This window comes from Girardinichthys multiradiatus, chromosome 24 (assembly GCF_021462225.1).
Source record: "Girardinichthys multiradiatus isolate DD_20200921_A chromosome 24, DD_fGirMul_XY1, whole genome shotgun sequence".
Classification (NCBI taxonomy): Eukaryota; Metazoa; Chordata; class Actinopteri; order Cyprinodontiformes; family Goodeidae; genus Girardinichthys; species Girardinichthys multiradiatus.
Genome location: NC_061816.1, coordinates 10472412 through 10500327, shown reverse-complemented (window position 1 = coordinate 10500327; position 27916 = coordinate 10472412). Strand labels below are relative to the sequence as shown.

The following is a 27916-nucleotide window of genomic DNA, read 5'->3' as shown; positions in this document are numbered from 1 at the left end:
GTTTTGAGTGATGAACCAGGCTGGGAGTTTTAAATGCCTCAGGAATCTTTTGCAGGTGTTTAGAGTTAACTCGTTGATTCAGATGATTAGGTTCATAGCTCGTTTAGAGACCCTTTTAATGATATGCTAATTTTGTGAGATAGGAATTTTGGGTTTTCATGAGCTGTATGCCAAAATCATCCGTATTAAGACAATAAAAGACCTGAAATATTTCAGTTAGTGTGCAATGAATCTAAAATATATGAATGTTAAATTTTCATCATGACATTATGGAAAATAATGAACTTTATCACAATATGCTAATATTTTGAGAAGGACCTGTAGTATGGCTACAGTTGGATGCACCTAAATCCAGAGATTTGCTCTGGGTGGAACAACACAGATCGTTAATAATTTCAAATCTAGCTGAGCAGAACATCATGACTTATATCTCATGTTACTCTCTCGAAAGCATTTGGTACAGTTTATGGTTTTTTCATCTTCTGTAACAAATTAGATTACAACAATATAATGTAATACGTTTCAGCTTTAAATGCTTCTTTAAACATCATCATCATCGTGAAACAGTGGGATATTTTACCCTATCTTATCATTGGATAACAGTCTGATAATGGCCCCTAAATACTGTAAATATGAGTGGTGAGATGATGCATCTTTCCTGTTTCCACTTTCACATGCTATTTATCTACTTTAGAAAGATGTTTTTTAACCTATCCTATCACTAATGTTAACCTACTTTCTTCCAGTTTTTGGGGAGAACAATGACCTAGCATGCTTAGCATGGGGGGGAAAAGCTGTACAAGTTCAAAAGAAAACTTTTACAAGTCATGAAGGCCTTAGGTTCCTGATTCTTGCAAACAAAATATAAGGACATTTAATCATTTAGATCTCTTTTTATGTTGACAGTTACTAAGATGGCAAAACCGGAGCAGAAAGGACTCTGCCCTGCATCACTGCATTCATTCAACCAACTCCACCTGGAAACGAGACAAACACCTGTTTACATTAGCTCCTATTGCCCCAGGCAAACATACACACAAAAAGTATTTTACTCATCTCCTGGAGACAACCTCCAGGACTGAGAGGAAGCTGAACAAACAGCAGTGACCAAACCACACACACACACACACACACACACACACACATATGTAAATACAGAGGCACAGAACAGCAGCACCTAAACAAATAGCAGCGGCAGCACCACACGCTACGTAGCTCTCATTAACAGGAAACACAAAAGGAGCAACTCAGTCAACCCACAGACGTTCATTACTCAAAAAACCAAGAGTATTCAGCATAAACACAAAACTCTTCACAATCAGCTTGCACAATAATTCATCTTCAACCCAACCCTTTCCCATAAGTCTATTCAATTCATTTGGTCAAACATGCAGGTAAAGATAGGAGAACCAACAGTGAGCAAACAGGAAAAGAGCAGAGTAGGTAAAGAGGCTGGTGGACTTCTCTGGATTCAGCTGGATGGATCACAACCCCACAGCATCAGCAGTCTGACATTAGTTCCTATTGTTTCTCTGAGGGATAAACAGAAAGAGAACAGCTGGTCAGCATAGAAGCATCAGAAAGGAAAAGCCTAACACTATTTGCACAGAAGTGCACATTTAAACGGAATAGCTCTTTCTAAATGAGGTGCTTAGTGTTGGTTTGGACTTTCCAAAAAGACCTACCCTAATGTTAATACAGAATATCAAGACCTGGTGTTATTTGTAGTCAGCATCCCATATTAATGAAGGGGATCAGGACCAGTGGGCCAGATGACATCTCCATCTCTATCAAATTTTTCAAAACAATGATTTATATTAAGTATTTATCAGACATTTGGCTACATGTATAATTTGGAGAATACTTTTTGTATTGGCCAGACTTTGTAGATTGGGGGAACAAAGTACCTTATCCCCTATTCATTTTGTCAATTTGTTAACTTGCAAAGCAAAGTTTAATTATTTTACTGTACTATCTCTTTAAGAGACAGAACCCAATGAAAACCTTTATAGAAAAATACTAGAAGTTGGGTTGAAAGTTTTTGGGTGAAACACAAAATGTGAGCCACAGCCCCACATTTCTTATATAACGCAAGCGAGTTCAACATTAACATGGTGGCGGTGGCCAAGAATGAACCTGCACCAAATCTACAAGTTAATGCTAACATGGACAAGCCGAATGAAAAAACATTTTACAGTCAGGTGAGCTAAGACTAAGCTGTTTAAAGCTTTATGACAATATATTTTAAAGCAGCATAATAAAGCTTTCACACCACAAAACACTGCAACAACTGTCAAGCGTGGTGGTGGTAGCACCATGAAGAGTGGATGGATTTATACAGGGGTTGGACAATGAAACGGAAACACCTGGTTTTAGACCACAATAATTTATTAGTATGGTGTAGGGCCTCCTTTTCCGGCCAATACAGCGTCAATTCATCTTGGAAATGACATATACAAGTCCTACACAGTGGTCAGAGGGATTTTAAGCCATTCTTCTTGCAGGATAGTGGCCAGGTCACTACGTGATACTGGTGGAAGAAAACGTTTCCTGACTCGCTCCTCCAAAACACCCCAAAGTGGCTCAATAATATTTAGATCTGGTGACTGTGCAGGCCATGGGAGATGTTCAACTTCACTTTCATGTTCATCAAACCAATCTTTCACCAGTCTTGCTGTGTCTATTGGTGCATTGTCATCCTGATACACGGCACCGCCTTCAGGATACAATGTTTGAACCATTGGATGCACATGGTCCTCAAGAATGGTTCGGTAGTCCTTGGCAGTGACGCGCCCATCTAGCACAAGTATTGGGCCAAGGGAATGCCATGATATGGCAGCCCAAACCATCACTGATCCACCCCCATGCTTCACTCTGGGCATGCAACAGTCTGGGTGGTACGCTTCTTTGGGGCTTCTCCACACCGTAACTCTCCCGGATGTGGAGAAAACAGTAAAGGTGGACTCATCAGAGAACAATACATGTTTCACATTGTCCACAGCCCAAGATTTGCGCTCCTTGCATCATTGAAACCGACGTTTGGCATTGACATGAGTGACCAAAGGTTTGGCTATAGCAGCCTGGCCGTGTATATTGACCCTGTGGAGCTCCTGACGGACAGTTCTGGTGGAAACAGGAGAGTTGAGGTGCACATTTAATTCTGCCGTGATTTGGGCAGCCGTGGTTTTATGTTTTTTGGGTACAATCCAGGTTAGCACCCGAACATCCCTTTCAGACAGCTTCCTCTTGCGTCCACAGTTAATCCTGTTGGATGTGGTTTGTCCTTCTTGGTGGTATGCTGACATTACCCTGGATACCGTGGCTCTTGATACATCACAAAGACTTGCTGTCTTGGTCACAGATGCGCCAGCAAGACGTGCACCAACAATTTGTCCTCTTTTGAACTCTGGTATGTCACCCATAATGTTGTGTGCATTTCAATATTTTGAGCAAAACTGTGCTCTTACCCTGCTAATTGAACCTTCACACTCTGCTCTTACTGGTGCAATGTGCAATCAATGAAGACTGGCTACCAGGCTGGGCCAATTTAGCCATGAAACCTCCCACACTAAAATGACACATGTTTCAGTTTCATTGTCCAACCCCTGTAAACCAACATGTTTGAAACATGTTACAGCAGGAAGATGACACCCAACACACATCCAAACTGGTTTTTGGAATAAAAAAAAGCAAATTACCATTAAGCCTGTGGCCCCAGCCTGCACCCTACTAAACATGTATATATGCTTTAAATGCAAGCAGCACATTTAAATGAGCTCTTCCAACCAGAGGTTTGCCAGCAGCAACAAAAAGGATGTAAACTTCTGTCCTCCCACCTGCATATTTTTACTTTAAATTCTCGAGCTTTCTCACACTGACCATTAAAGGCTCCTATTATCTTGTCTCCACCTGCGATCTGGACTACACTTTAAACACATATACATACACAGTCCCAGCTAATGACAAGCTCCCCAGCTGACCTGCTGACCCTCATCACAGGGAAGAAAGAGGCAGATCGCAGCAGCTGGACAATAAGATGAAGTGGTTGCTTTTGGTGATGAAATAAAAAGTGACAAGATGGCAATGGAGAGTTCAAGAGCAAGACAGGAGAACAAGAGGAGTTAAGAGGTTAAAGGGAGTCAAGGGACTATATTGAGTTTGGCTTGGGCTTAAAGAGAAGTAGTAAGAAGGCCATTGGTTTGGGGATAATGGGACTCAGTCCAACATTTCTACCCATATGGCTATTCTGCTTGTATTGAGTATGAAATAAAGATGCCAGATGTATTTTGGTCACTTAAATGTCTAAAACTATCAGATAACCACAGTGAATAAAATAAAAAGTTATTAAATCCTGTCATAAAAGGCATCCAAACCACCTGGTTCCATGTGACTCTTTGTTTAAGCACAAATTAGATTTGATTAACCACATTTTTTTTAAGAAATTGACTTAGCCCATTTTAAAGTTACCCACCTTTCACACAATGCAACAGGAAACAACACTCCCCAATATTTTTTACCTCCATCTTCTTCCCTCCCTGTTGGTTGGAGTAAGGGGGAATCAGGTTTAGCCTAAACCGGCTCAGTTATGGTTGAAGTGCAAACACACCCTCCATTTCTGCTACCTGTGTGACCCCTTCTCTTTTCCAGTGATTATAATCAGTCTGACAGAGAGAGGTACCCCCAATCCTTGTGGTTTTTAGTACAACGATGGCCACCAGTGGGCTCTAGATGGACACACTTTATCAGTTTATTATTTTACTTCGTACCCCTACATATAGCCCATTCTAAAATGGCCAAACTCTAACACTCAGTAGTTTATTTTAACCTCCCCAACAACCCCACACCTTTTCAAACCCTTTGTGGAGTGCCTTGAGACAACATGCGTTGTGAATTGGCACTATATAAATAAAACTGAACTGAATTGAATTGAGTCCAACATGCACCGGGAACAGGTCCGACTTAGTGCCGGCAATGCGGACCAAACTCCTGCTCCGCTCGTACAGGGACCGGATGGCCCCTAATAAAGGGCCCCCGATTCCATACTCCTGGAGCACCCCCCACAGGGCATCACGAGGGACACAATCGAATGCCTTCTCCAGGTCCACAAAACACATGTGAACCGGTTGGGCAAACTCCCATGAGCCCTCAAGCACCCTGTACAGGGTATAGAGCTGGTCCAGTGTTCCACGGCCGGGACGAAAACCACACTGCTCCTCCTGAAGCCGAGGTTCGACTATCGGTCGGACTCTCCTCTCCAATACCCTGGCGTAGGCCTTACCAGGGAGGCTGAGGAGTGTGATCCCCCTGTAGTTGGAACACACCCTCCGGTCCCCCTTCTTATGAAGGGGGACCACCACCCCAGTCTGCCAGTCCAGAGGCACTGTCCCCGACCGCCATGCAATGTTGAAGAGACGTGTCAACCATGACAGCCCTAGAACATCCAGAGACTTGAGGTACTCAGGGCGGATCTCATCCACCCCCGAAGCCCTCCCACCGTGAAGCTTTTTAACCACCTCGGTGACTTCAGCCTGGGTGATGAAAGAGTCCGACCCCGAGTCCCCAGCCTCTGTTTCCACCACGGAATGCGTGATGGCAGGATTGAGGAGATCCTCGAAGTACTCCTTCCACCGCCCGATAATGTCCTCAGTCGAGGTCAGCAGTCCCCCGCCCCCACTATAAACAGTGTTGGCGAAGCACTGCTTTCCCCTCCCGAGGCGACGGACGGTTTGCCAGAATCGCTTCGAGGCCAACCGGTAGTCCTTCTCCATGGCCTCACCGAACTCCTCCCAGGCCCGTGTTTTTGCCTCTGCCACAGCCCGGGCCGCAGCACGCTTGGCCTCACGGTACCCGTCAGCCGCCTCAGGAGTCCCACAAGCCAACCACAGCCGATAGGACTCCTTCTTCAGCTTAACAGCATCCCTTACTGCCGGTGTCCACCACCGGGTTCTGGGATTGCCGCCGCGACAGGCACCGCAGACCTTACGGCCACAGCTACGGGCAGCAGCATCGACAATAGATGCGGAGAACATGGTCCACTCGGACTCTATGTCTCCAACATCCCCCGGGATCTGGTCGAAGCTCTCCCGGAGGTGGGAGTTGAATACATCCCTGGCCGAGGGCTCCGCCAGACGTTCCCAGCAGACCCTCACTATGCGCTTGGGCCTGCCAAGTCTGACTGGCTTTCTCCTCCTCCAGCGGATCCAACTCACCACCAGGTGATGATCAGTGGACAGCTCAGCCCCTCTCTTCACCCGAGTGTCCAAAACATGTGGCCGAAGATCTGATGATACGACAACAAAGTCGATCATCGACCTCCTGCCTAGGGTGTCCTGGTGCCAAGTCCACTGATGGACACCCTTATGTTTGAACATGGTGTTCGTTATGGACAAACCGTGACTAGCACAGAAGTCCAATAACAAAACACCACTCGGATTCAGATCGGGGAGGCCATTCCTCCCGATCACGCCTCTCCAGGTGTCACTGTCGTTCCCCACGTGGGCCACTCCAGAGTAGAACAGAGTCCAACCCCTCTCACCCCGGCCGGGTCCCGCGAGGAGCAACCCGGCCACCAGGCGCTCTCCGACGAGTCCCGACCTGGCTCCAGGGTGGGACCCCGGCTCCGCCGTACCGGGCGACGTCACGTGCCTCGATATTATTTTCTTCATGAGGGATTCTTGAACCACTCTTTGTCTGACCCATCACCTGTTCCCGGTGCATGTTGGACTCCAGCAGGGCTGCCCTTTGTCACCGGTACTGTTCATAACTTTTATGGACAGGATTTCTAGACGCAGCCAAGGGCCGGAGGGGGTCGGGTTTGGGGACCAGTGGATTTCGTCTCTTCTTTTTGCGGATGACGTGATCCTGCTGGCCCCCTCTAGCCAAGACCTACAGCATGCGCTGTGGCGGTTCGCAGCCGAGTGTGAAGCGGCTGGGATGAGGATCAGCTCCTCCAAGTCCGAGGCCATGGTACTCGACACCGGAAAAGGGTGGCTTGTCCTCTTCAGGTTGGAGGGGAGTTCCTGCCTCAAGTGGAGAAGTTTAAGTATCTCGGGGTCTTGTTTACGAGTGAGGGAAGAATGGAGCGGGAGATCGACAGACGGATCGGTGCGGCTGCCACAGTAATGGGGGCGCTGTGCCGGTCCGTTGTGGTGAAGAGAGAGCTGAGCCGAAAAGCAAAGCTCTCAATTTACTGGTCGGTGTACGTTCCTACCCCCACTTATGGCCATGAACTTTGGGTCATGACCGAAAGAACGAGATCCCGGATACAAGCAGCTGAAATGAGCTTCCTCCGTAGGGTGGCCGGGCATTCCCTTAGAGATAGAGTGAGGAGCTCGGCCATCCGGGAGGGGCTCGGAGTAGAGCCGCTGCTCCTCCACATCGAGAGGAGCCAGTTGAGGTGGCTCGGGCATCTATACCGGATGCCTCCTGGACGCCTTCCTCGGGAGGTGTTCCAGGCACGTCCCACCGGGAGGAGGCCCAGGGGACGGCCCAGGACACGCTGGAGGGACTATGTCTCTCGGCTGGCCTGGGAACGCCTTGGGCTCCCCCTGGAGGAACCGGAGGAGGTGTCTGGGGAGAGGGACGTCTGGGCGTCTCTGTTGAGTCTGCTGCCCCCGCGACCCGGTCCCGGATAAAGCGGAAGACGACGAGTACGAGTACGAGTACGAATTGAATTGAATAAAAGCAACATTATAATGACCATCAAGCATTGTGCTGAAAGTGAGATGATCTGGTGGCTGCTTTGCTGCTTCTGGATGTGGATGTAGACTAAAACATTTTCATAGCAAAGTATGTGTTTTTTCATTTAACTTGCTCCTCATTTTCTCTTCCCTATGTGTGAGGGAGGACTCTAGTTTGACTGAGCAGATGCAGGGTGAAAACTGCAGAGGAGCTCAGTCATTCAAACTGGACAGATGATCAGGATAAGAGCAAGAAGAAGACCTGTCCATCAATCTGTCTCTCTCCAACATGATGAACACATGTCATCATCCCATCACTGTGCAGTCAGCACTCCTGGACTAAATACAAACACACATCATTCCATGTGGTAGCACATGCTGTCAAACCGCACTGATAAGATGTCCATTACACTTCTTTCACTCTGACAGACAATCTAAGTATATTTTTAAGAAAATAAAATCACAAAAAAAACAGTTCTGCCACTGTTCATTACATGTCTAGTCTGTGCAGTAAAAACAAGCAGTATATTCATTCCATTGTGATATAATAAAATAACCCTGATATTTACATTTCTCAGGGCTGGCTCCTTTACTGAGATTTTGGACAAAAAAAATGGGGAAAATATATATATATTTCTGAGGCAACTAAATTTCTAGCAAGTACTTGAGTATAACTCTGCTATTGTTCAATTACATGGAAAATATTACAATGCTTACTGCAGGGATGTTGAGGCTACGCTCCCTACATGCACTGCATGTATCTGAATCACATGCACAGGGGATTTCTAGAACTGGACTATTGAGGTTACATTTTGGAGTCCAAACCCACAGATTTGAGCTTGTGTGAATTATTCATACCCTTAGTAGAGGTAGGGGTCAAATTAATCTTTTAAGTTTACCGTATTTCTTCAGAAAGGAAGTAAGATTAACATTTTAAGAGTGGCCCAGCCAGACTCCCCACTTGAATCTGTAGGGGATCTGTAAAGGGAGCTAAAGATTAGGGCAATGGCAATGGCCAACCTCTAAGACGTGGAGTGCAAGACCAAAGATAAATTGTCCAAATACCAGTGGAGACATACAAAAAGCTGCTCGGTAAATGTGTGTGATTGCTGTTATGCCAATAATATTTAAAACAAAATTTAAAATAAAAAGTAAAATTTTGGGATCGAAATGCATACTTTTAAAATTTTTTATCCTTAAGATAAAATATTTCAGTTTCATACAAATAATTTCACATCTTACATGTCAAAGGTATGAATAATTTTGTGCCTAACCTTACATAAAGTGAAGAAGGTTTTGACATTGGGCTGACATGTTTAACTTGCAACATAGAGGTCTGCCTGTTACTACTAGTTTCAATTACCCCATGTTTCCAATTAAGAATTACAAACAAAAAAAATCTTTATTGGGGTTACAGCAGTTAAAACCTTCCTATAGTACCGAGCAGCTTCTTGTATGTTCCCACTGGTATTTGGAGAATTAAGCTTCGGTGATATGCTCCAAGACTTAGGGGTTGGAAGGCCTCCTTGCCATAACCCTAATCTTTAGCTCCCTCCACAGAATAATAAAGTCGGGACTCTGGCAGGGCTGTTACAAACGCTAGTATTACTTTTAACCTAAATCTGCCAGGGGTATGAATAATTTTGAGCACAACTGTTTATTGTTGGCTAAAGTCATTGACTTTAATCAAAAATAAATGCATGTCTTATTAAAACAAAAACATGTAATGATTCCTTCTGGTGCCTAGTGATTTTTGTCTGTTTGAAGGTGCAGAAGATCTCGATCTTCACCTCATCCATTCTGCACATGTGCTGGATGTGTTTCTGTTGTGCAACAGCATAGGGGAGAGAATGAAAACTCAGACCTTACTTTGAAACACATCCTCTTCTGAAAAGCTAAAGTAGCCTAGGTGTTTATCTTACTGAAGATCACTGGAGACTCAGACTCACACAGTTTCAGCTTTAGTGACACATAAACGAGATGAAGGGGTCGAAACTTTTACTACAAGTGAATAAAATAACTGAAGACATGTAACAGCTTCAGCTACTATTGTTATAACTACCTGCATGTTTAAAAATGCTTTTTCTTGCAGAATAAATGCATGTTTAAAAAAAACATCAAGAGTATAACCAGTGTGTTAACCTCTTAGTTTTTCACACCAGAAATGGAAAATACTTCAATCATTTAAAGGAGAATGGCTACAAGAAGGAAGACCTCCATCAGAGCACAAAGATGGAAATGCAACAAATTATTTCCACCACATGAGCATCGACGTTGTGGGTTATATCCAGGCAAAGGATGCAAGCATAAAGGAAACGACAGTTGCATGTGTGATCCAAACAAAAGTGACTCCGAGCTTCCACAAAAGGCAAGATAGGTGGGCCTTAACTCTGAAATGAGTCTGTCCAGCAATCTATTTATGTAGAGCAGGTGTAAGAAATAAAATACCTCATTTGAAAATGTGCATATGTAAAGGCAGTCACAGATAAATGTTTTGTTTTTCCTACATTTTAAAAATTCAGTCATATAAAATACAAAATTTGAAGCATAAATTACAATATATAACAGTTAATGTTTAATATCTAATATAATGAATACAAATTGTGCTTATTTATGTCTTGATTTACATATTTATATCTTTACAAATAATCTTAGGTCTCCTACTTTTAGAAATGATCACATATTTGTTATAACCTATTTATGGAATTGTGATACTTCTGGCCTTTGATATAAATATGTCACTATATGAATAAATATCTTGGTTGTTTTACCTATTTATATATAATAATTTTATCAATCCAAAAAATATCTCACTATTTAAATCGATGATTTTATTAAATACAATTAAAAACACTGTGAAAAGCATCAATTAAAAGTTCAATTAAAACCTGTTGTAATCATGTATAATTTGTTTATCTCCTATTTATTGAGCAACAATCTGCAATGAAATAAGTTAAACTTTGTTTATCTCATCAGCATCAGACAACATCTGACTGGTTAACCTGCACAACAATTGAACTACAGACAAATCACCTCATCTATAGAAGTGTTAACCCCGCCCACTGACTTGTATGGAAAAGATTTAATTGTTTTATTAATATAGAATTAAATGATTATATACACTTTTCCCTAATAATTCATATTTTAGCATTTTTCATATTTGATTTATTTAGTAAATTATTGAAAATTATTCAGTCACAGCATGAGTATCTGTGTGTACTAATCTTAAAGTTGATCTTTCTGTGTAAAATGGAGAACATTTATAGCTTCAACATGCAAACATGCAACTTTAGATGTTGACAAACCAAAAATGCCTTCTCACTTCTTCTATATCCCCACCTAAATCTCTAATTCTAGCAAATAAAAGCAGCATTTCTTACCTTTTGAGGAAATAGTTCTGACATCATTTGACGTTTGTTCTGAAAAACAAAAATCAAAGACAACCATTAGTCAATCTGACAAAGAGAAATTTCTTTCGAGGTATTGTAGATCATCTGAAGCTATGCATCCAGTGTGGGGATTTCTACCTGCAGCATGAACGTGTCATGTTTGGTCTGCTGCAATGTTTCTTTTCATATTAGCAAGAGAAATTAGAACTTCCAGACCAAACTGTTACTCTTCTGCTGCAGTTTATGTGCCATAACATGAATTATTGCTATGACTGTTGTGAAAAGACACAAAGGGCAAAGCAGGTGCACAGCGTAGGCATTCTCTCAGCACTTTTTAGCACAAAGGTTCTCCACATTGCTTCTGCAATAGAAAATCAAACTACTGTTTTGCTTTTCATGACGGCAGCTCAGTTTAAAGGTCACAGAAAACTAAAACATTACAAGTAAATTACAGCAGAACAATTCTTGTCATGCATTTTGATCATTTTCTCCCTGACATCCACATAGTCTGCAAGGTTTATTTACCACAAACACACATCAAATAGGGGTTTATACCTGTAGCCAGGTTAGTAAATCTGGATTCGAACTATAATTCTGGTTTAAACCTAACCTGCTCTGAAAACAGTCAGGTTATATTTCATTAAAACAACTGTGAGTTTGTTGGAACAAAGATATTGACATTGATGCGCCACATATAGTAGCTCTCAAAGAGTACTCTTTTAACAAGTGATGTATTTTATAAAATGAGAATGACCCAAAGACAAATACAAAGAGGTAAAAAGAAGCTCAGAAACAGGAGTGACAGAAAACAGGAAGTAAAACACAGAGCAAAAGGAACCAGACTACAAGTCTTTGTGTTCCTATCAAGTAAAATCATGTAAAGAAACCAGTATTGTGAAACTTATACACATTTTTGGCATTTATTTAAATATGTCACAGATGCTTTCTTTTAATAATCTGCACATAAAAATGAATAACAAGCTAATGTCTAACAGACAGCCTGAACATATGTGTGTGTGAAACAAAAAGAAGTGTCCTTTAAGTCTTTCCTGTCTTTTCCTCAAACACACACACATACAAATCTGAGAGCTCGGTGTCGGAGCAACAAAGAGGCCAGGAGGAGGCGACGGTTATCAGCTGCTGTAGGAAATTAAAGGGACGGTCCGCTGTTAATATGCAGATATGGAGATGGGTTGACAGACCCCTCTCTCAATGTCTGTCAATGGTGTGCCAACCCCCCAGCCCACCCCATACACACACCTGGAGGCAGGTAGAGTGTGAAGACACAGTGTGTATCAGTGTGCAACACCAGATGGGATGAGCAGGTTGATTAATCTCTGTGACATGAATACCAAATCAGAGGCTGAAAAGTGTGAATCCGTGTGTGTGTGTGTGAGTGAGTGAATACAGATAGGGATGATTGAGGCTGTGATGATAATGACAATGATGATGGGTGTGTGAGCGTGTATGTGTGATGCAAACATCCTTTCTACATACGATTATATCACATTTTAGACTGAATGCGCTGGTACTTCAAAGTTTGAGTTTCAGATTTCCACATAAATTATTAAGAGATACAAAACCCATCCTGATAACTGCATTCACTTCAGCTCATAAACTGCTTAAACTTGCTTGGTTTTCCTCACATCGCATCAAATCCCATACTTTATCAAAATACAAAGAAAAACTGTAACGAGCAACTATTATCTAAAGGACTGATTCTTTCTATAGTCATGTCGGTTTTCCAAAACCTTTTAATTCTAAGGGCATGTTTCAGGATAAAATAAAATTATCAATTTTTTACCAGGTCTTAAGCTTCCAAAAAACAAAAACAATACAACCTATCAAACTAAATATCTTCCAAATGCCTCATGGGGAAAAATAAGTACTAAACTTATTTTTGTTGGGTTCAGTTATGGAATTTGACTCAACTATTGGACAAACATGACTGGAGTCTTTCTGTTGTTGTTTACTGCTAAGGTTTGGATCATCAGCCCCAAAAACAAGTCCAAATCAAAAGGCCTCCACCACTGTGATTTGAACTGATAGTAGGCATGCACATTTCACAAAACATAATGTTATAAACTATTGCCAAATATATCTACTTTGGACTTCTTTGCCCAACAGAAAATGTTGCAGAAAACCTAAGGTTTATTCAAATGCAACTTCACAAATCTAAGCCTTGTAGGGATTCTCTTTTTCCACACACTAGATCTATTCTTTTGTCATGTCATGAAGTTCAAAAATTGTCAAGATAACAGAGGCATATATTTTTTGAACATTTTTCTTTTTAAATGTGACTTTTTTGCACAGTCTGACCTCAGGATGAATCTGCTGGGAAATTGTCTGGAAGGATTTTTTACCGGTATCTTTTCTCTCTCTAGACCCCATTTGTTTGGAGTTGCCTTTGACTGTCCTATTTAAACTATTAACTGAAACATTAATTTCCTTCTGTAGTCCAACTTTTCCTTCCTTCATTATGCGACTGCAATGTACTTTGTTTTCTCTCCTATGTTCTCATGATTTAAAGCATTTAGATTTGTCTTGCTGCTCAAATATACAAATTAACTTGCCCTATAGATTACAGTATAAGTCGTCACAGGGTTAAAGGGCTGTTTTTTTTCTGATGTCCTTCTAGTGTTACTAAGCCCCAGCTCCAAACCAGCAAACTGCTAAAACTTTAATGCTTCAGCTTTTACTGAGGTGCTCCTACTTACCAGTGACCAAATAAATCAACCACATTGGTGCAATTTGAACACTAAATTAAAGCATATTTGGCCCAGTCAAAGTCCAGACCAAAATCTAACTGAGAATCTGTGACAAGACTAGAAAATTGATGTTCAAATGTGTTCTATATTCAATCTGACTGACTCCTAAGAACAATAGGCAACAATTATAGTCTCTGGATGTGCAAAGCATGCAGAAACAAAGATGTTTCCTTTTCCACTTCAAAATTACACACTACTTTGTTTTGGCCTGGCATATAAAATACATTGAGGTTTGTGGTTGTAACATGACAAAATGTGGCAAAGTTCATGGGAACTGCAAGGCAACACACTGCAACCAATGAGATATCAAAGGTATATTCACAAGCTCACTAAATAAAAGACCAAAGCTTTTCTTTGCCATATGACTTTATCTGTGTTTCTTTGAATGTTTCCTTTTGAAATTTAAAAAGAGGAAAAGCCATAAAGAGTAAAAGTGAAAATAATAAAAACACACTCATAAGGGGACCTGTGAATCAGGGCCACAATGTTGTTATTACAGACTGATATACACTTTGGTCCCCTTTTATTCAAACGGCTCACCTTTCAAAATCAGATGCTCGGGGCTCTTTTGATGACTACTTTGAGCTGAATGCGTGTTATTACAGGTATTACATGAAATTGCCAGTGTTAGGCGAAGGGGATTATGAGGCTTTTGGGTCAATACTTCCTCTGAGGTGTTTGGCGGCTGCAGCTGAGGAGCGATTAGACCTTTTGTCTGTCAATCTGCCTTCATGTGGGGTGGTTAGCACACACATAAGCACAACCAACTGCACTTTTGAGGTGATTATAGCCTTGGGTATATCAGGCCCTTTCAGTTTGCTGAGAGGTGTCAGTGCAGCTCGGGCCATCCTAAAGGTACACCGCTTCTTGGATGAAACATGACAGGTGAAAGAATTAGAGCTCAAATTACGACTTGATAAGCTAAAATGTACTAGTATATGGGTATTTATCTGCTGGGTCCATTTCCCCCAGTTTTCTAAATGGATTTTTTCTCAGAAGGTGATAACTTAGAAAGCAACAGGTCACTTAGGACTTCATGTGCATTTTCATTATACCTGCTCTTCCTTCCTGTTTTGTAAGGAATATTTCAGTGATTAAGGTCATGTATAAAGGTTTTATCAAGGCCAAAAAAGTATCCTAACCAACTTTGCCTATTTTAGCCTAATTGTCACACCCAAGCCGCAAGGGGTCTGCACCTGTCTGACAGGATGATGTGGTCCACAAGATCTTTAAAACTAACGTATCATGCAACAAGAAATTCCTAACCAGAAGAAAAACAAAGTCATTGACATCTATCAGTCTGGGAAGGGTTGCAAAGCAATTTCTAAGGCTTAGGGACTCCAGCAAACCACATTGAGATGCATTATCTGCAATTGGAGAAAACGGAAAACCATTATCCAAGAGGTCATAAAATAAGCCAGAACAACATCTGAAGCTCTTTAGGCCTCACTTTCCACAGTTAAGGTCAGAGTTCACAAGTCAAGCAGAGAGAGAGACTGGGCAAACACTGTGTCCATGGGAGAGTTCCAAGGCCAAAACCTCTGCTCGACAAAAGTGGACGTTTTTGGAGTGTGTGTTTCTCATTACCTCTGGTTTAAAGCTAACAGCATCTTAGAGAGAGAACTTCATACCAAGATTAAAACATGGTGGTGGTAGTGTTATGATCTGGGGCTCTTTTGCTGCTTCAAGACCTGGATGACTTGAAGGAGAATGTCTGGCTATCAGCACAAGTGGACATCCGAACTGAACCAGCAGGTCCGCCTCCAAATGGCTCAAAAACAAAAACAATTGAAAGCTTTGAAGTGGTCTAGTCAAAGTCTGACTTTAATCCGACTGAAATACTGTGGTGGGACTTTTACCAACATAATCAGAAAATGTACTTGAGGACTACAACCTAATTTGCAGTCTATACTTTTGCCTCACTCAAACATAATAAACATGCGTTACACATAACATTATTACAGTTGTAACAATTAATATTGCACTGCTTTTGTTGTAATGTGAATAGTGGTCTGGCCTTTTTAAATAAAAGCAAGTAGATCGATTTCGACATTTTTGTTGTGGTATTTTTACTCAGAAAATCTGATATTGACTCTTAACTATCTAAACTTTAGATGTTATTGCTCTTTTCCAAGACCATTAGACATTTAATCAGGTCAAAATACTAAATACAGTAATTAGAAGACTGAGTTTAATGTACTTATTTAGATCCAGAATGTTGGACAGCTGTGTGCCTTGCAAATAAGCAGGTTATTATTTAATTGTACCAATGAAAGCACATCAAGACTATTAAATTTATCCAATATGGTTTTATATTTTTCAGAAACAATTCTTACAAAAGTAAATAGCTTTTCATGCTTTTTATTTTCAGTCTATTAATTTTTTTAAAGTCTCTCTTTTACTAGTGCTGCACAGGCTGGAGTAGAGTGATGTTATTAGAAGACCCAGTCAGGCTCACAGCAGGGGTTGAATGGAGTGGCTATGCTGATTTCCACTTTACTTTTGTGTAGGCTAATACAAAAAATGAAAAACCCTGAGCCTAATGGGATTTGGTGATAAGAAATTACCAGCGCCAGGTCCTTCTCTTTTGTCTCTTGCTGGGTGTTCAGCGGCTGAGCCAATAAGAGAGCATTCAGGACCTCCGTTACCTTAGAGACAGGAGAACACAGGCCACGGCGCCGCCATGATAAACAGGAGCCGTTTGTCAAAGTTCTCTTGAAACATTGCTGCGTGCATGTATGCATGCATACACACTTCAGTCTGTTACTAATGTCCTCTCTTCTTCAACAACTATTACAATTCAAACAAATGGTATATTTAGAAGTACATTAGATTACATCTGAATGGATACTAAAAGGGAGAACTGCATGGATTTTCTGTTATTAGCACTTTCATTCATCTCTGCATGTGGATTTTTAACCTAATTTAGGCAAAGCATGTAAATTGGGACATTTTGCACCTTGAGTCATTTTTAATTATTGTCCCAATACACTGGCGCAAAATGTCTTTCAAGGACAAAATTGATTATTTCTAATAGGGCTATTTACATTAAATGCACACAAAAACATAATCCAGACATACAAAAACAAAAAAAAGAAGTACATAAATTATGTAACACAATGGACTGACAAAGGGAATATGGGGAGGAGGAGGTGAAAAGGGTTAAAAAACAGATTAATGTGTTCAATCTGTCAGAGTTTAGAAAACAATACTGCCTCCTTTCAGTCAAAATTAAAATCAGCTGTTTAATCCTGGCCTATAAAAAGATTTCTCATTAGCAGGCTGTCACATAACTAGCATCTCATGACGAGTAAAAGCAAGGAGCTCTTTCAAGACCTTGTACAACATACTGATAGAATTAACTAGAGGAGCATTTCTAAACTTCTGAATGTCCAGGTGAGCCATAATCCAGAGGTGAAAAGAACATCATTTCTCCGCAAACTGGCCATGACCAGGTGCTCCACCCAAGATTTATGTTACTAGTGTGAAATACATTTTCCTTATAAAGGATAAGTGTTGCAATTAACTGCAATGGCTTCTCTGCACACTCACGTCATAAGACTCCACTGGTGAAGAAAAGGCAGTTTGAAGCTCATGTAAGGTTTACTGCAGAAGATCTGGACAAGCCGATAAAACAAAGTGGTAAAATATAATTTGGTCAGAGAAGGCAAAATTTTAACTGTTGGATGTCATCGAACACACCTTGTTTGGGAGAGGAACAGTACTGAACATCACCACAAAAACACCATACCAACAGCAGAGTTTGAAGGTGGGAACATCATAGTATTGGTCTGTTTGTCAGCATATGCTACCAGAAGACTTTGTAGAATTGAAGGAAGGATGAATGCCAGGATAGAGAGATATACTACAATATTCTTGAAAATAACCTGATGGTGAAACAGGGATGTTTTTTTTTTCAGCAAGACAATGATCACAAACTCACAGCCAAGGAAACTCACTTGGTTTCAAAGAAAGCAAATAAAGCTGCTGGGATGAGTCCAACTGAAAAGCTATGGAAAGAACTGAATATAAGAGTGCATACAAAAGACCCCCACAACCTTTGGGATTTTTAGACAGTTTGAGTGGAACAATTGACGTAAAAGCACATCTGAGTAATGCATGCAAGCATTTTCTCCATAGCCTGTCATGATTGATTAAAAAGGGCTTTTCCACTAAATACCTATTAAAAAGTAATCATGTTCAATGCTTATTGCCTGTGTTTTCCACTTTATTAAAAATAACCAAATTTATGGAATAATAAGATTTACTTTGGGTGTGCAGATAAAAAATACATTTACCACTTTGGAATATAATCAGTAAATCCTGATTCCTCACATTTTGCAGCTTTTACACTTGAAACTAGGCCTGGATACAGTTTTCCTTCATTTTGTAGGTCAGTGTTGTTAGACGTTAAGCTTTTCTTTCCGTGTTGGTTGCAGCCTGTGATTTTCTTTTTAACTCTGAGGCCACTGAGCTGAGCTGAGAAACACAATGGCAACAATAGGAGAACAAACCCACATCAAATGGATGAGAGAGGAAGGGAAGAAGATAGGCAGAGTGAAAGAGAAAGAAAGACAGACACAATCCATTTCTTCCCTGCTCTTGCAGTCCAGCAGCTCAATAGCTGATCGTAAAACAAGCAAATTACATAGAACGGACTAAAAGACGACATCCTGTCATCTCCACCTGCCAGAAAGGATGTCCTAAATTACTAGCAGTCCACTATGGGGCTGTCCTATACCAGCAAGCAGACAGAGAGTGTTTGGTTTCTGAAGGTGAGTCCTCAACAGACATGAAGCTACCATAGCAGAATGAAGAATCCAGACTTCCTGCTAATTAAGGTTTCCAGAACAGGTTTTCTGTAAAACTAATCAAACTACCTTTAGATATAGTTTGTCACCTATAGAAATGATTTCACAGTCAGTTTATTGTCCTTTTGGATTTCATAAATATTTTCATAAGAACTGAACTGAAATTAATTCAAAAATCTTTAGTTAACAAGAAGAAGCGCTTTACTGCAGCAATGCATCGGAATGGCGTTTCTATTGATTATTGAAACACATAAATCATTCTTAGCATGCTGTTTTTTACCAATCAGAAAACAAATTGGTTGAATGAAAATCATTTTAATTCTAAATCTTCCAGGGGTAAGAATAATTTTGAATCTAAATGTATAAACCCCTATAGAATCAGCTCATCTCCTGTTTTGTGTTATCACAGATCACAGAACAATATGTTTCAACAGCAAATCAGACTAACTGGGAGATTTTTTGTAAGCTTTTAAAGATGTGTGGTGTATACAGAAATTAATGACGTTCTACCTCTTAAAAATGCAGCTAAATAGGATCAATTTCCAGAGTTATTATACTCTGGCCTATTGATTTCTCTCTAAACAATCATAAAGAGGGAAACAGACAAAAGGTGAAGTTTATTTCGAAAAAACAATCTTTCAACATGAATATTGTCACTGTTACAGCATCACAGAGTGAATGCTACTAATTTCAGCTTGTAGGAAAAAAAATGACACGAGTTGAATGGGCCTTGTAAGTGTAATGATCACACACACGCACACACAGACCCAACAGTAATGACATTTAAATGGCTCATTTGAAGATAAAAGGCCCACTAACATCAAATGGATCCTTGTTATCATAATGGCAAACAACTAACAAGGAATGAAGAAGCTGCATAAAAAGACATGCCTCATATTTGTCTCCATGAACACAATAAGCAAGCAAACAAACATTGCTAACAAACAGCGATCTAAACTGTCTATTCACATGGACACATTATGGAAATGTTTGTCCGTTTATGCTCCACCGATAGCTGAAGGAAATTAGGGTGCATTACAATCAACTCTGTGGAGAGTTTCAATTAATTTTTTTAAGCAGGCTTGACAAAACATGGTTTTACAAAAACAAATGTTGACTTTTGTCAGCAAGCAACATTCACGTTTGAAAAGGAGGTTTATTAAATGTGGAAATATGTTTTAAAATGAAACCCAAATTAGCTGAAGTGTTATGAATGGTCCTTTGTATTTGTTTAAGCAGTGCTTACTGGTTTCTTTCAAGAAACTTGCATACAAACATCATTTTTACATTGTGCTCTACTTCACAGGATGATTTTTCTTTACGCTACAAAATGCGAAAGATGGCATGAAACAAGCATCATATTTGTGAAGCAGCTGACTGCAGATGCTACCCCAACAGACAGCCCAACTAATTAACCACCTAACGAGTTAAACTCGTTGGGGGGTTAATTAGTGGTTAATTAGTTAAGTGTTACAAATGGCAAAACTGGATAGAGCTGTAATAAAGGATCTCTTTCCTTTAAATACTTTTTCTGTTTTTGCTCTTTTGTCTTACTTAAATTTTTCAGGTTGACAAACTAATTTTAATATCAGAGAAAAACTTAACCAAAGAAAAGCCACAATATTTGGTTCAGTTTCACTAACCACACCCAGGACTGATATCTGCCAGAGGTGTGCAATTAGGAAGCCACTTAAATAGAACCTACTGACAACTTGAAGTACACTCAAAAAAATTATTTGTTGGGTGAACATCAAAAAATTATGGAAAGTATTTCCACCCAATAATAATAATACCCTAATTTAGCAAGAAATAGTTTTATTAAGTGACATAAATGTAAATATGCTGGTTCAACATAAGGTGTTGGTGTTATTATTACTCAATCACAAGGAGTAAGTCCAACATAATAATCTTTTGTTGGGTGAACATACAAAATTTACGGAAAGTATTTCCACCCAATTATAATACGCTCATTTAGCAAGTGACAGTTTTGTTGAGTGAAATTAATGTAAACATGCCGAATAGAGGTAAATCCAACATCATTTTTAAAGGTTAGTTCAACATATTCACACATGTTTGATTTAAGTGTGGATGACCCACTTTAATGGGGTAGCTGCAACTATATTTTAAAATGATACAAAACAACTAATTTATTGTGCTGATCAGACAAGACTTATGTGTGTTTGACAATCACAAATACTTTAGTTGTGAGTCGTTTCATTCATATGAAAATCAATAATAATAATTCAATAAGTCAATTCTGACATCAATATTTGTTTTAAACAATATAAAAATTTGTCATCCTAGTTTATGATAGTTGATATCAAGTTAGGAAAAAAACACCTTAAAGCAAACAGGATTTCTTGACATTAAACTTTATTCCCTATGAAGAGGCAAACATAGAAAAACATCTGACTCTACAAAAAATTTAAATACAATAAAAATAAAAGTGCATTCTTGTGCATCAATGAATTTGAAATAAATAATACAATTCTCAAAATGAATCCGTATACTACAGAGCCCTCTATTTACGGCGTAAATCTGTTTCATCTGATTTTGAATTAAAAATGAAGTAGAATTGTTACCAGTGAATATTAATGCATTGAAATTGTGTACCTGAATTGCTTTTACCCTGAATTTACTGCTTCAAATTTTCAATAGAAATGTTTCACTATTTTCATATTCGGAATCGAAATTTCATGTTTCAAAAAATTCTAATAAAATAATTCTAATAGAAATTCTAACAAGCAGTCAAAATTTCAGTGTTGAAATATGCAGTCTAAAATTCAACTTGAAACAGCTGAGATCCCAGGGAAAAGCAATAGATTATAGATCAAGTTGAACCAATATCCAGCCTTTTCATCAGGGTTTCATGTAAAACTGTTTTCTATAAAGTGAACAGCTGGTAACTCATCTGTCCAGCTGTTTCTGTTAGTCAGCTATCATCTCCAGCAACGCTGACACAATTTCGGTTTGTTTTACATTAAGACCTAATAAACAGGCTGGATATTGGTTTGACTTGATCTAGAATCTCAGCTGTTTTCATGAATTTAAGACGTTGTATGTTGATGCTGAATTTTGCTGGTTGAATTTGGCGTCTTGAAAATTTAGCAACTGAAATCTAAACTTTGTATTTTCACAAACTTCATTCATTTCAATGTCATTTTTTTTTTTAATTTAATTTTGATTTTGAATGTGAAAATACTGAAAAATACAGGTGAAAATTCACTAATAAAGATAGGAAGGTTTAATTTCAGTGTAAAAAAATTCAAATCTTCAACCATGAACCGCCACCATAACGTGGTGGAAGGGTTTAAGTGCTCGAATGATCCTAGAGGCTATGTTGTCTGGGGCCTAAATGCCCCTGGTAGGGTCTCCCATGGCAAACAGGCTCTAGGTGATGGGTCAGACAAAGAGCGGTTCAAGACACCTTCATGAGGACCACAAAATTGAGGCATGTGACTTCAACTCCCACCTCCAGGAGAACTTTGACCAGATTTTGGGGGATGTTGGAGAAAGAGTCCGAGCGGACCATGTTCTCCGCATCTATTGTCGATGCTGCCGCCCGTAGCTGCGCCCGTACGTTCTGTGGTGCCTGTCGTGGCAGCAATCCCCGAACCTGGTGGTGGACACCGGCAGTAAGCTGAAGGGTCCTATCGGCTGTGGTTGGCTTGTGGGACTCCTGAGAGGTACTGTGAGGCCAAGCGTGCCGCGGCCCGAGCTGTGGCAGAGGCAAAAACACGGGCCGTGGAAGGAGTACTTCGAGGATCTCCTCAATCCTGCCGTCACGCATTCCCTGATAGAAACAGAGGCTGGGGACTTGGAGTTGGACTCATTCATCACCCAGGCTGAAGTCACTGCGGTGGTTTAAAAGCTCCAGGGCTTCAGGGTTGGATGAGATCCGCCCTGAGTACCTCAATTAGGGTACTCAGGGCTTTATTAGGGGCCATCCGGTCTCTGTACAAGCGGGAGATCGACAGACAGATCGGTGCGGCTGCCGCAGTAATGGGGACACTGTGCTGGTCCATTGTGGTGAAGAGAGAGCTGAGCCAAAAAGTGAAGCTCTCGATTTACCGGACGGTCTACGTTCCTACCCTCACCTATGGCCATGAACTTTGGGTCATGACTGAAAGAACGAGATCCCGGATACAAGCGGCTGAAATGAGCTTCCTCCGTAGGGTGGCCGGGCACTCCCTTAGAGATAGGTTGAGGAGCTCAGCCATCCGGGAGGAGCTCGGAGTAGAGACGCTGCTCCTCCACATCGAGAGGAGCCAGTTGAGGTGGCTCGGGCATCTATACCGGATGCCTCCTGGATACCTTCCTCGGGAGGTGTTCCAGGCACGTCCCACTGGGAGGAGGTCCAGGGGACGGCCCAGGACACGCTGGAGGGACTATGTCTCTCGGCTGGCCTGGGAACACCTTGGGCTCCCCCTGGAGGAACCGGAGGAGGTGTCTGGGGAGAGGGACGTCTGGGCAACTCTACAGAGTGTGCTGCCCCTACAACCCGGTCCCGGATGAAGCAAAAGATGATGAGTACGAGTATTTCAATGCTATAATATGCAATGCTTAAAATTCAGTCTCATTTTAAAATTCAAAATCAGATGAAACAGATTTACCTTTTGTCATCTTTCTTTTTTAATGGAAAAATAGTCTGAAATACTCATACACATGTCCTTCAAATTCAAACAAGGCAACAATTTGAAGCATTGTTAACACAGAAATACAGGTCCTTCTCAAAATATTAGCATATTGTGATAAAGTTAATTATTTTCCATAATGTCATGATGAAAATTTAACATTCATATATTTTAGATTCATTGCACACTAACTGAAATATTTCAGGTCTTTTATTGTCTTAATACGGATGATTTTGGCATATAGCTCATGGAAACCCAAAATTCCTATCTCACAAAATTAGCATATTTCATCCGACCAATAAAAGAAAAGTGTTTTTAATACAAAAAACGTCAACCTTCAAATAATCATGTACAGTTATGCACTCAATACTTGGTCGGGAATCCTTTTGCAGAAATGACTGCTTCAATGCGGCGTGGCATGGAGGCAATCAGCCTGTGGCACTGCTGGGGTCTTATGGAGGCCCAGGATGCTTCGATAGCGGCCTTTAGCTCATCCAGAGTGTTGGGTCTTGAGTCTCTCAACGTTCTCTTCACAATATCCCACAGATTCTCTATGGGGTTCAGGTCAGGAGAGTTGGCAGGCCAATTGAGCACAGTGATACCATGGTCAGTAAACCATTTACCAGTGGTTTTGACACTGTGAGCAGGTGCCAGGTCGTGCTGAAAAATGAAATCTTCATCTCCATAAAGCTTTTCAGCAGATGGAAGCATGAAGTGCTCCAAAATCTCCTGATAGCTAGCTGCATTGACCCTGCCCTTGATAAAACACAGTGGACCAACACCAGCAGCTGACACGGCACCCCAGACCATCACTGACTGTGGGTACTTGACACTGGACTTCTGGCATTTTGGCATTTCCTTCTCCCCAGTTTTCCTCCAGACTCTGGCACCTTGATTTCTGAATGACATGCAGAATTTGCTTTCATCCGAAAAAAGTACTTTGGACCACTGAGCAACAGTCCAGTGCTGCTTCTCTGTAGCCCAGGTCAGGTGCTTCTGCCGCTGTTTCTGGTTCAAAAGTGGCTTGACCTGGGGAATGCGGCACCTGTAGCCCATTTCCTGCACACGCCTGTGCACGGTGGCTCTGGATGTTTCTACTCCAGACTCAGTCCACTGCTTCCGCAGGTCCCCCAAGTTCTGGAATCGGCCCTTCTCCACAATCTTCCTCAGGGTCCGGTCACCTCTTCTTGTTGTGCAGCGTTTTCTGCCACACTTTTTCCTTCCCACAGACTTCCCACTGAGGTACCTTGATACAGCACTCTGGGAACAGACTATTCGTTCAGAAATTTCTTTCTGTGTCTTACCCTCTTGCTTGAGGGTGTCAACAGTGGCCTTCTGGACAGCAGTCAGGTCGGCAGTCTTACCCATGATTGGGGTTTTGAGTGATGAACCAGGCTGGGAGTTTTAAAGGCCTCAGGAATCTTTTGCAGGTGTTTAGAGTTAACTCGTTGATTCAGATGATTAGGTTCATAGCTCGTTTAGAGACCCTTTTAATGATATGCTAATTTTGTGAGATAGGAATTTTGGGTTTTCATGAGCTGTATGCCAAAATCATCCGTATTAAGACAATAAAAGACCTGAAATATTTCAGTTAGTGTGCAATGAATCTAAAATATATGAATGTTAAATTTTCATCATGACATTATGGAAAGTAATGAACTTCATCACAATATGCTAATATTTTGAGAAGGACCTGTAGATTAACACAGATCAGAAAGCTTCTCCACAGTTTTGCAACAACTGGGAGCATTGAAACATAAAAACAGACTGTCATTTTAAAACACTAATATTGACTGAACGACTCCCTACCTGCCTCCCCAACATGACTCTGGGATACTTTCGTTGTTGAAGACCACTAACAGCTACCCTACAAAATGTTAACACGTAAGTAGGGTTTTCAGCACCTGCAGTTTCTTAGACAACCTCTGTCCATCAAGCCCCATGATGAGTTTCTGCAGAGCTTCGAAAGTGTATTTCCACTCTGGGGGGTAGCTGAGATTGAGTGCATAAACTAAAGTGAACAGCATTGCAACTGCTACTGGTACATTACCCAGCTCATTGAGGACTTGTACCCCCTCCAAAATGATGCCCACATCCTCTGGACCATCATCACGTTCTGCACCTTCTCTGCGAATCACAAATACTCCGAAGACAGTCTCCATTTCAGCTTAACCCTTGTCAACATCAGAGTCCTGAAAAAAGTAAACAAAAACATAAATATCATCATAAAAATCAACAGATTTTGTTTTGCTTCAAAGGCCAAATGACTAAACAAAACATCTACTTAATTAACATAATGTGTGATCTATAATTGCATTTTCTTTTGTAAGATGTAAATATAAGGAAAATTATAAATTACATACCATGCGTTCTTTCACCACTTTCTCCGGGTCTTTGTTCAGGTAGTCTGACAGCGCCTGACGGAGGCACTCTCTTTTCGCATCAATGTTGTCGTTCTGAGTATGTGGGCCACACAAAGTACACCAGGAAACAAAAACACAAGGAAAACCGTTTTAACCAACAGGGAGACTAAATGTTGCACACATAATGACACATTAAACACAGGAAAAAAAAATTTATTTCAAATGTAACCTATTTCATCTTTATCAATCAATTTTATGATATATGAATTTGCAATATTGTATTGCAAATTCGCTTGTATGCTAAGTTTCAAATTGCTGCTAAAGCAAGCTGTAACCTGTGTGTGTGTTCAACAAGTAAAATAAAAAATGTACCTGAATTGTCTTGAATTTCTGTGATGACCAGAGAGAGAGCAATCAATGATGGTGAAGGAGAGATCTATTCATACAGAGAGAAAGCCAAAATGTCAAATAATTGCAGCAAATTTTTCCTCCTCACGCCATGAACTGAGAACAACCAGTGAAACTATGATTAGTTTATGTCTATTTTTGTACATCTATTAATATTTGTAAGAGATTTACTTCTCTCACTCACTAAAATGAGTTGAGAAAATGAATTTACACAAAAAGAGTAACACATACACACACAGACAGATAAAGTTAGTTAGTGAGTTAAGTTAGTAAGAAATGAGAGACAGGAAGGAGATTTTCTAAGGAAGATGTGTGTGACCACTCACCTAGTTGCTATGTAAACAAACACTTCTTGAAAATTTTGTTGCACTATAGAATTGTAAAGTGAACTGATAGATGAAATCTATTTTTTTGCCAGAAATAAAAAATAATAATAATCAGAGATAACCTGATCCACTTTTGTTCAAGTGTTCAACGTTGATAGTTAATACTTTTGGTGGATGACCCTATACTGCAGTCACTCGGTTGATGAAACAGGTTTTGCTTGATGACAGAAGAAACTTGGTCTTGAATGTCTGTGATAAAAAGAGAAAGAGTAATCAGAGAGAGCGTACCATTTTCAAGCTGTTAACACGAACATGGAGGACACTGGATTTGGCACATATTAAGAAAGCTGTGTGTATGTCGTCTGGCCATTTAAATAACTCTGCCACAAATCTTAAGGCTTGCAAACACTAGGACACCCAGCCTCTCCTCTTGCAGTCACAGAATGCTAAAAGAAAAGGAGAACATACAAGTATTTTAGTATCATAATTAATCACAGAGTAATATTGCTATTAATAAGTTACAAAAATCTAATAGTTTGACACCCCTACGTAATACACATACAAACACTATACTTACTATGGTTAATTATAATTAATCGCACATCTTTATCTGCTCCAAACACACCTTACAGTGGAATTTTTCCAAATCAACAATACTCCATTAATTTGAGCGTGGACACATGCTCTTTTTAATTCCTACTATTAAAGTTTAAAGTTAAATTATAGATTAAGCTACACGGTGGATGAAGTTGTGACCACCAGTCAAAATGTATTTAAATAAACCAAATAATATCACATTGAAAACAAAAAATAGATGTCAATAAATTAAACCATATTCCTGACTTTAAAATACAGAGTGAGGTTGTTTCAGAGATTCGTGGAAACAGGAAGATTCGAGTGATTCTATAAAACATTTCAGATAATGAAGAGAAGAAAAAAAAAAATCACAGGGTTGTTTCGCTTGAAATTCTATGTTTCAATAGTATCTACTCATAGATTGTGCTAAATTCATTCATTGGCATGCTTACGCTGTTTTTTTTTTGTTTTTTTTAGATATTTAAATGAAAACAAACATCTACATCATTGTGTTAACCCTTACCGACAAAACTGATAGGTGTGTGTGTGTGTGTGTGTGTACGCGCACGCGTGTGTGTTTAACCGGACTAGCTAATGCTAATATGACGCTAAGCACACGTGGAATATATTGCACAACGAAAAGACTCGGTGACGAAATTAATCGTTCAAAATCATAGAGCGGACAATAAAAAGTTATGGGAAATTTCTGTGCCGTTACTTATTTTTTAAGTCGATGGACGGTAAATTAAATGACTTACCTTACCTCCATCCCCAACTCGTCCGTCTTCCCGCGTCTTTGTGTGTTGCTCTTCCTTCTTCTGCACCTTCCGGAAGTAAAGTTTGTAAATGCACTCCCTGCTCGCACACTACTGCCACCTTCTGTTCTGGAGTTCTACACGCCATTTGATACCTTACCCAAAAAGCATTAGGTTCTGTCAGCATGACTGAATTTAGTAAATCTT

General features: G+C 40.3%; 1 long non-coding RNA gene across 4 annotated transcripts; it reads right to left on the bottom strand.

Annotated features, from left to right (window-relative positions):
* Window positions 1-256: 256 nt before the first annotated feature.
* On the bottom strand, window positions 257-27916 carry LOC124861294. Of its 4 annotated transcripts, none has more exons than XR_007036585.1 (7): window positions 27713-27916; window positions 26667-26824; window positions 26017-26080; window positions 25645-25737; window positions 25332-25473; window positions 11060-11098; window positions 257-1532 (listed from the first exon to the last, which is right to left on the bottom strand). It is a non-coding gene; the product is annotated as an uncharacterized LOC124861294 (long non-coding RNA). The 4 variants fall into 4 exon arrangements; XR_007036586.1 differs by having other exon boundaries at window positions 27718-27916; XR_007036584.1 differs by lacking the exon at window positions 26667-26824 and adding an exon at window positions 26379-26627 and having other exon boundaries at window positions 27718-27916.